We start from the raw sequence: 8,030 nt of genomic DNA, 5'->3' as shown, positions 1-8,030 counted from the left end.
AGGCACTTCTGAAGGTTTACCTTTGCTCAGACACCCTGGTCTGCAGCCCTCTTTTCTTGGGGAGACACTTGGCAGCCACGTGACAAGTTGGGGCATGACCCAGCCTGGTCCTGCAGAGCCCAGGGCTGCCCTCCCTCCTTTGTCCTTGCTCTACCTACTTTGGGACCTGAATCCTGACAAGGAGAGGATGGCTGGAAGGAGAGGGCTGCCCCCAGCATCTCCCCCCTCCTTGCCACCAGTGTGTTTCCAAATTCGGTCAGCTGGCTGTTCCCCAAGGATGTCCTGAGCCTGAGCAAGGGCTGGCTTAGCCCACCTGGGGTGCAGGTACCTGCTGGTAGAGCTGTGGGGAAGTGGGGCCAGAGGAGCATCGGCTCTGTGCTGCCTCCCCTTTCCCATCACCCAGCCTGCAGCCCCCCCAGCCCATCACCCTCTCTGCCACCATCACAAGGGGCAGGATGCAATTCCCAGCTGGCATCTGGAGAGCTCATTGCCCCCCCCCCCATCCCATCCCTGAGCCCCACGTGACGTGGCAGAGCCTGAGCCACGCAGCATCTCCGTACCCAAGTGTTGCACACACACACCCACCTCAGTGCTTTTCTACCCAGAGGAAGGGGGAGAGGTGCCAAACCTCCCACAGCTCAGCTGTGGGGACCAGAAATAGACCTGGAGAGAAGCAAATCATCCCTCAAAACCTCGTTGCCTGGCCTCTACATTTGTAGCCAATGCCAGATCGTACCAGCCCTGACTGGGATCGGTGCTGCGGGACTGGGGTGTGTGCTCACATCTGAGGCTGCTCTGCCAGCCAAGGACTGCTCCTGGTGTGTTTTCCCCTCTGCACACCTCAGGAACGTGCCAGATCCATCCTGAGCGAAGAGGCCCTGCTGCACCTCTCCCCCACAGCCTGCAAACAGCCTGAAACGTCTGCAAGTGTGTGAGCGTTGCAAGATGTCTCTACTGTGTCATATCCACATCCTTTCCTTGGCTGTCCCGGGTGACTAGTCCTCTCCCACACCAGTCCTCCAGCCCACGGATGTGCCCAGGACACTCTGGACTTGGCAGGTGCTGTGGCTGTCACCTGGCCCTGGGACTGGCAGGACCTGCTGATGTTTTAACCCATGGGAGGCATTGCTCAGGGGACAGCAACTCTCTGTGCCGCTGTGACCCCTTCGAGCCAGGAGTCGAGGGCTCTGATTTCTGCTTTGCTGTGCAGCGTTTCTTCTGTGCTCTTCAGAAAACATGAAGCATCAGGAGACCCTGGAGCTGCTGAAGGCTTCTGGGGTGACTTCCCCTCATGCCAGTGCTCGGTGTGATGCGCTCTCTGAGCTTCCCCCATCAGACCAAAGCTGTTAATTCGGGTTTGTCCTAGACAAGCATCCAGACGTCTGCATTGTTTGAGGTTTGCCCATCCCTGCTCTCGGTACGTCCAGCATACAGCAGGCTGAATAGTTCATTAATTGTTTCCATTTGATAGGGAAGAGCATGAATAGCCATCAGCCACCAGTGACGCATTTCACGCTGATGTTTTGCCTGGTTCCCTGCACCCGGCTCCTGCTGCACGGGGCTGGTCTGGAGGGAGGGTCTCAGAGGGAGGAGTTGGCTGGAGGAAGGCTGAACTCCTACCCTGGCATCTTTTCCTTCACAGAGGCGTTTTGTGCAGGAATTTCCTTGGCAGGGCAGGGCTCTGTGGTGCAGACTCACGTCCCAGGGCAGCCAGCTCCCATCACCACGGGTGCAGCATCTCCCATGCTCCTGCTGCAGCTCCTTTGGGGATGCAGGGTGCTGGTGTGCCCAGGGGAGCAGAGCCCCCCGCTGCGGTGTGTGAGCTCTGATCGGGTGTGGGGGAGCAGGTTCCCCCTCCACCTGCTCCTGGGATGCCCATTCAGGACACATTTGAGCCCTGCTTTTGCTGTTTTCTTGCTTGGCATCACCAGCCCCATGCACTGAGATGGCTTCAGGCAGAAAGCTTGCTGGGGCAGAGGGTCCCTGCTGCTCACCCATCCTGCTTTCACACCAGGACGATGGAGGCTGATCACACCAGACCTCCCACACCCATCAGGCTCTCAGCTCTGCCCCCATAAGAGAGGTGTTCCTGCTGAAGGTCAGTGTCACCTACAGCGAGCGCTGGGGCGAAAGGTCGGGGAAAGGACCCAGCAGTGCCCGCGTGGTCGGGGCTGCTTTGCCCGGGCTCAGATAGCCAAGACAAAAGGCCTGTTTGCTGCTGTTTATTCTTTCATTGCCTTTGCCTTTCCCCCTACAAATCCTTCCAGAGGAGACACTGTTATTTATTAGCCCTGTGCCCTGCACACAGCCCTGACTGAAGATAACCCCTTTTGTTCGCTGCCTCGAGTGGCTGTTTGATCCCCATTCAGGAGGGTGATAGTGTGTGTAAATATTGGGTGCCCAGGCAGAGGGAGGTTTGATTTACAAGCTCCATCCCTGCTGCACTCACAGGCAGTGGCTGGCAGAGCCCTGAGTGCCTGATGCCCACCAAAGCCTTCTCACCTCCCAAGAAAAGGAGCTACAGGTTGGCAGAGATGGGAGCCTGGAGCCAAATCCCCCTTTTCCATCCCTTGGGTAGTGTTGTGTGGGTTCCAGCTTGGTTTAGAGGACAGACAGACATCCCTTGGGTGCCCTGGTTTATAAAAGCCCTGAGCAGAGTGGTACCCTGCTTCTCCCAGCGTGCAAAGAGATGGGGGGGGAACTACAGTGAGCATCCCACTGCCAACAGCATCACTACCCACTCCAGCAACTCAGCCCCAGCTCCCGAGCTGGGTTCCTGCAGGAGCACTGCTGGAAATGCTGGGAATGTCTGTGGCTCTCTGGCATTTCTGCCCTGTTTTTGTGGGTTCTCCCATCCACTGCTCCATGGAGTAGCTGGCACCCCTCCCACATGGGGAGCTGGGACAAAAGGAAACTGTTCCTTTGTCTTCCAGACATTTTTCTTGCATTTATTTTTTTTTTTTAAATTATTTTTTGAAAGCCCAGTTCTGGTGGAAAATGGAGTTTTGGCTGTGCCCTGAGGAAAGGCTGTGTTCTTGTGTCTCTCCAGCCGATGGCTAGCTAAGGAATGGAAGTAAATCCTGTGTCAAGCAAGGTCTGTCTTACAGGGTGACAATAAAACTCACAGCTATTTCATTTCACCCCCTCCATGCACACACACACACACACACACAGGCCTTTCCTGGCCTGGCAGTGGCCAGATCTCTGTTAGGAATTTAAATAACAGGACTGGATCATCTCTTGGAGACTGAGGGCAAAGGAAAGGGATTTTTTTCCCCATAATGACAAAAAAATGATGATTAGAATGTTGTTTTCCCCAGCTTCCCAGATGCTCTGTTTGGGCTTGTTTGGCTTTTCCTCAGGAGTTATCTTCAGTTGGAAATCAGGGTAGTGGGAAGTGGCAGCCCAGAGCTCCCAGCAGCAGCAGCAGGCTGGGAACAGGCAGGTGGGAAAGCATCAGGGAAAGTGGGTTTGGGTCATGTCAGGTGTTTTGTGTGTGTGTCCTGGGGCATGGGACCAGGGGATGGGTGTCTGTCTGACTGTACGCGGCCAAACTGCTTTCACCAGTGTAAATCTGGTGTCTGCACCCCCCAGGAGCCACATCTGGGCACAAACACTAAGAAACCCATTACTGGTTTCTTCATGGCCTTCTCTTGTCCTCTGCATCCTGCCTGTCCTCAGCATCTTGCTGGTCCTCCAGCATCATGCTTGTCCTCCAGCATCATGCTTGTCCTCTGCATCCTGCCTGTCCTCAGCATCCTGCCTGTCCTCAGCATCCTGCCTGTCCTCAGCATCCTGCCTGTCCTCAGCATCTTGCTTGTCCTCTGCATCCTGCCTGTCCTCTGCATCCTGCCTGTCCTCTGCATCCTGCCTGTCCTCAGCATCTTGCTTGTCCTCCAGCATCGTGCTTGATTTCAGCATCATGCTCATCCCCAGCATCATGCTTGTCCTCCAGCAGGAAAACCAGACCCAGGCAGCCAGGATACACGTACTGTGAATGTTCTCTGATGTGATTCATTTGCAGAATACCAATAATATATTTAACTAGTGTTGTACAAATAAAAAGATGCATTTTAAGAGAAATGATTTTAAAGATTTATTCCAAAAGAAGCAATGAATTTTTTTATAGAAAGTTTTTCTGGAATAAATGGAAAGGTAGAAAAAAAAAGAAAAAAAAAAGAATAAAGGCCTGTATCCATCTGTCAGTCTTGTGTCTGGATGTTTTATAAGAATATTTCCATTTTTGTATTTCAGATGTGACACAGGCTATTTTGTGGATGTGCTCATTTTATTGCTAAGGCTTCTATCAGAGTTGTATTGTGGATGCTCCAGAGCTGAGACTGGACAATAAACTCTATTGATCACAGGATAGTTTGGTACAGGGTATAATTTCCCCTCTCTCTTTTCTTTTTGTATTTAATATTTTTGGTAGGAGAAGGCTCTGCTTTGCTTTTGGATTGCAGAGGGGGAGCACTGATGTCTCAGTGATGTCTCAGGTCCCGTGGCAGGATCCTGAGTTGCTCTGTAGTGGGAGTGAGGGGCAGGCAGGCTGCTGGACCACGCAGGGAGTGTGCCACACGGTGCCATCCCATCCCATCCTGGGCTGTCCCATGCCATCCCAGTGCCTTCCCTTCCTTCCAGCAGCTCTCTGTGCAGCTCCAGGACACCTTTCATGTTCTCTCCTGCTCACAGGGTGGTTTTTCACCTGGCTGTGGTAAACTCTGGGACACGAACTCACTGCAGAAGGAGTTTGCCACTACCTGACCTGTGCAGGGAGTTGAAACACCAGAGCTCAGGAACTCCTGGGTGATAGGAAAAGGTTTGTACAGGCCCTTGTGTGGATCCTACAGCCCTAAACAAATATTGCCTTAAGCCTATCTGGTAAATACAGCACAGAGCCCAGCCCCTGGCTGCAAAGCAGGTGAAGGGCAGAGCTGGGGAGGGCACACGGAGCCTGTTCCCCCCCGCTGCACTGGTGACCAGTCTCTGGTGCAGAGGAGATGAGGTGAGAGCTGCTCAGCACAGCAACCGCCAGCTCGTGTTCCTGCGCTCTGGCCACGGGTGCTGAAGGGAAGCTACAGCCCCCCCTGGGTCAGGGGGGACGTGGGCAGAGCCAGAGGTGGAGTATGGGGGGATCTGTGGGGTGTTCGGGGCCAGAGCTGTGGTGTGAGCCCATGGACAGTGGGCAGCTGGTTGAGGGAAGGGGGCAATGCCCTTGGTCCCCGTCCCCAGGCTGCTCCTCCAGCCAGCGCCCAGCCTGCCTGAGTCACGCTCAGGCACTGGTGTGGGCAGATCCCCAGTTAGGAGCTGTTTGCCAAACCAGTTCCTCCATCTGCCACTCTCATTCCTCCAGTCTGGCAGCAGCTGCCAGCGCTGGGTCTGGGGGAATGCCACCAGCCTGGATCCCTCCTGACAGCCACCCAGATGCTCCCAGCTGCCCAAATAGCCATGACCTCCCCACTCCATGTCCCTGTGGTGGTGGTGGTGGTGGGGGGGGTGGTCCTCCTGCTTCACAAGGATGCTCAAGCTGGGTCACCCATCACTCCCTGGGTCTCCCAATGTATCTGCAACACAGGGCTGGTACCTGCTGCCCTCGGTGAGGTTGCTAGTGTGTGTTTTGGGAGGCTCAGCCTGGAGGTTCCAGCACAGCCCACCCTCCCCTGCCACAGTTCAGTGCAGTAGAGGAGGAAGCACGTTGGCTCCAGCTCAATCAGAGTGGGTGTGGGGGGTTATTGCAGTTGGGCAGTTGGAGAGGTGTAGGTGAGCGCTTCCTCCTTGAGACAAGCGTTACAGGATCTGTAATAACTGGGCCAAGAGCTGGGGCTAATGTTTGACCTAGAAGTGGAGCCAAGCTTGCCAAACAACACAGCATGTTTTGAAACTCTTGACCCTGAAATACATGAGGTGAACCCCTCTCCTGTGTGCTGCTGCTCCAGCTGCCCAGCCCCTGCGTGCTGGGTTGCTGAGCATCTTACATGGAGCCTGGAACAACTCAGCCCATCCTATGGAGGGTTTAGCCTGTGGTGTAAGAAGCACAGTATCTTTTCTCAGGAAGGTTCAGTGAATCAGGGCAGTGGTTTTCTTATCTTGCTTGCTGGTGGGATTTTTTGGGGCTGAGTAAGGGCTGTTGGGAGGCATCAGTGCTCCCATCTCCCAGTGTGTGCAGCTCTTGGGCCCATCACACCAGCACGTGTTGCTGGGATAACATGTTGGGCTTTCTGAGGGTCTCAGCCTGGATTTGCCCTGTGTGTTCTCTTGGCTAAAGACACATGGGGAAAATCCTTGGCATTATCTCAGCCCCAGGCCCTTGGCCACAGCTGCCAACCCGAGGAAGGTGTTTCTCCAGTGCCAACACAAACAGTGGTGAGAGCCCTGAAGGAGCCTGTTCCCAAGAACCCCATGTCCCAACACCCCCCCTGGGGCTGCAGCAGGATCCACCCTGAGGAAACCTGTAGAAAAGCTATCCCTAGAATTGATTTTTCCCTGCTGTGTTGAGACTGGGCCAAGAGGAGCGATGCCAGCTTCACACCAGCAGATGTGAAGGAAACCCAGTGTCAGGGTTGAAGCTCAGAGCAGAGTCACCACAGAGCAGGACTGACTGTGTGGAAGAAGCGATTGCTCCAGCAGCTGAACTGATGGAGTGTGGCAAAGCCCTGCTGTGCCTCTCGCTGCCCCAGGAGCACACGAGGGCACGGGGAGCCCAGGGAAGGTGTTCCCCTGATGCCTGTCAGGTCTTTCCGAGCGGCACAGCACGTGCTGAGTGACACTGCTGCCTGTCACCACTCTCCTCTCCTGTTCCCTCATTCATGGTTTCGCTTTGCAGCCTGCAGCAGGCAGAGAGATGTGGGTGTTTAATTCATTGCAAGCACAACATCGACTTCAGGTTGGAAAAACAGCCTGGTGAAGCTAATTCTGGGGTGGCATATACTCATAGTCCTGTGGCTTGCATTTTTATGAGCCCCCTCTGAGGATCTGGGTTTCAGCATGTGGAGCCAGAAAGGATCTGTGTGTTCTTATGCTGACTAACCCACCTACGCCACGCTGCTTATTTGCAAGCACATCTCGCATGAGGTTTGGTATCCCTGCTGAAATGGGGCCTGAGATTCCTGGAAGCAAGTGTACCAGCACTGAGGGCATCGCTTTGGCAAGGGGAGGTCAGCTGTCAGAGGGGCTGTACTGATGTTTGCACCCTCCCGTGCCTGGATGCTGCCTGTGCATCTGGGAGTGGATGCAGGGAGGCTGCAGAGGTGGGGGAAGCATTGCTCAGCTGTTCTGTGGTTGGGGAAGTCGAGCCCCAGCGAGCCGGTGCTCTCAAGTGATGGTGATGCAGGAGTAGAGTGCAGGTCTCCTGATTCCCTGTCTGGTGAAGGGAGAATCAAAATCAAGATTGAGATGAAGAACATGGTCCAGGGGAACCCCAGGAAAAGCCCTGTCAGCCCTTTTCTTGGGGCACAGCACTCGGTGTGTGTAAGATCTGCTGTTTCATCAACCCCAGCTCCATGCACGAGGGGATGTATGGACAAAGAGGGGCAGCGTGCTGGTGGAAAGGCCTCAGCCTTGTGCAGTTTTGTCCTCACTTATGGGTGGGGAAAGAGAAACTGAGGTCAGCTGCAGCAGCATAGCCTCCCCAAGCTCGCTACTGCCTGGCAGGGAGAGCCCAAGGCTGCAGCTTGCAGACCTCTGCATCAGCCTCCCCCTCCCCTCCATCCTCCCACCTGGGCTATTAAAGAAGGTGGTTTATATCACAATGATAAAACTCAATTTCCGGCCACGCTGTTGACTCACTCTGTGACCCCAAGCAAAGCCCTTCATTCCTTTCTGGGCCTCAGTTTCCCCACCAGCAAACCAGGATAACAACATCCCTCCATCCCTCCAGGCAGCTGAGCTGTTCCTTTGATTGCTCAATGGCTTCAGGTGCAGGACCAGTGCAGTCCCATCAGGGCTTTGCTGCCCACCTGTTCCATGTTATTGCCCACAGCCCCTTAGTTCATTTTGGGGGTGGCAGAGGGTAGATATACTCCTCCTCCTCC

The sequence above is a fragment of the Gallinula chloropus genome (genome assembly GCF_964237585.1).
Source record: "Gallinula chloropus genome assembly, chromosome: 27".
In the NCBI taxonomy this organism is placed as follows: domain Eukaryota; kingdom Metazoa; phylum Chordata; class Aves; order Gruiformes; family Rallidae; genus Gallinula; species Gallinula chloropus.
The sequence above is the reverse complement of the archived record's forward strand: the minus strand, read 5'-3'. Positions refer to the sequence as shown.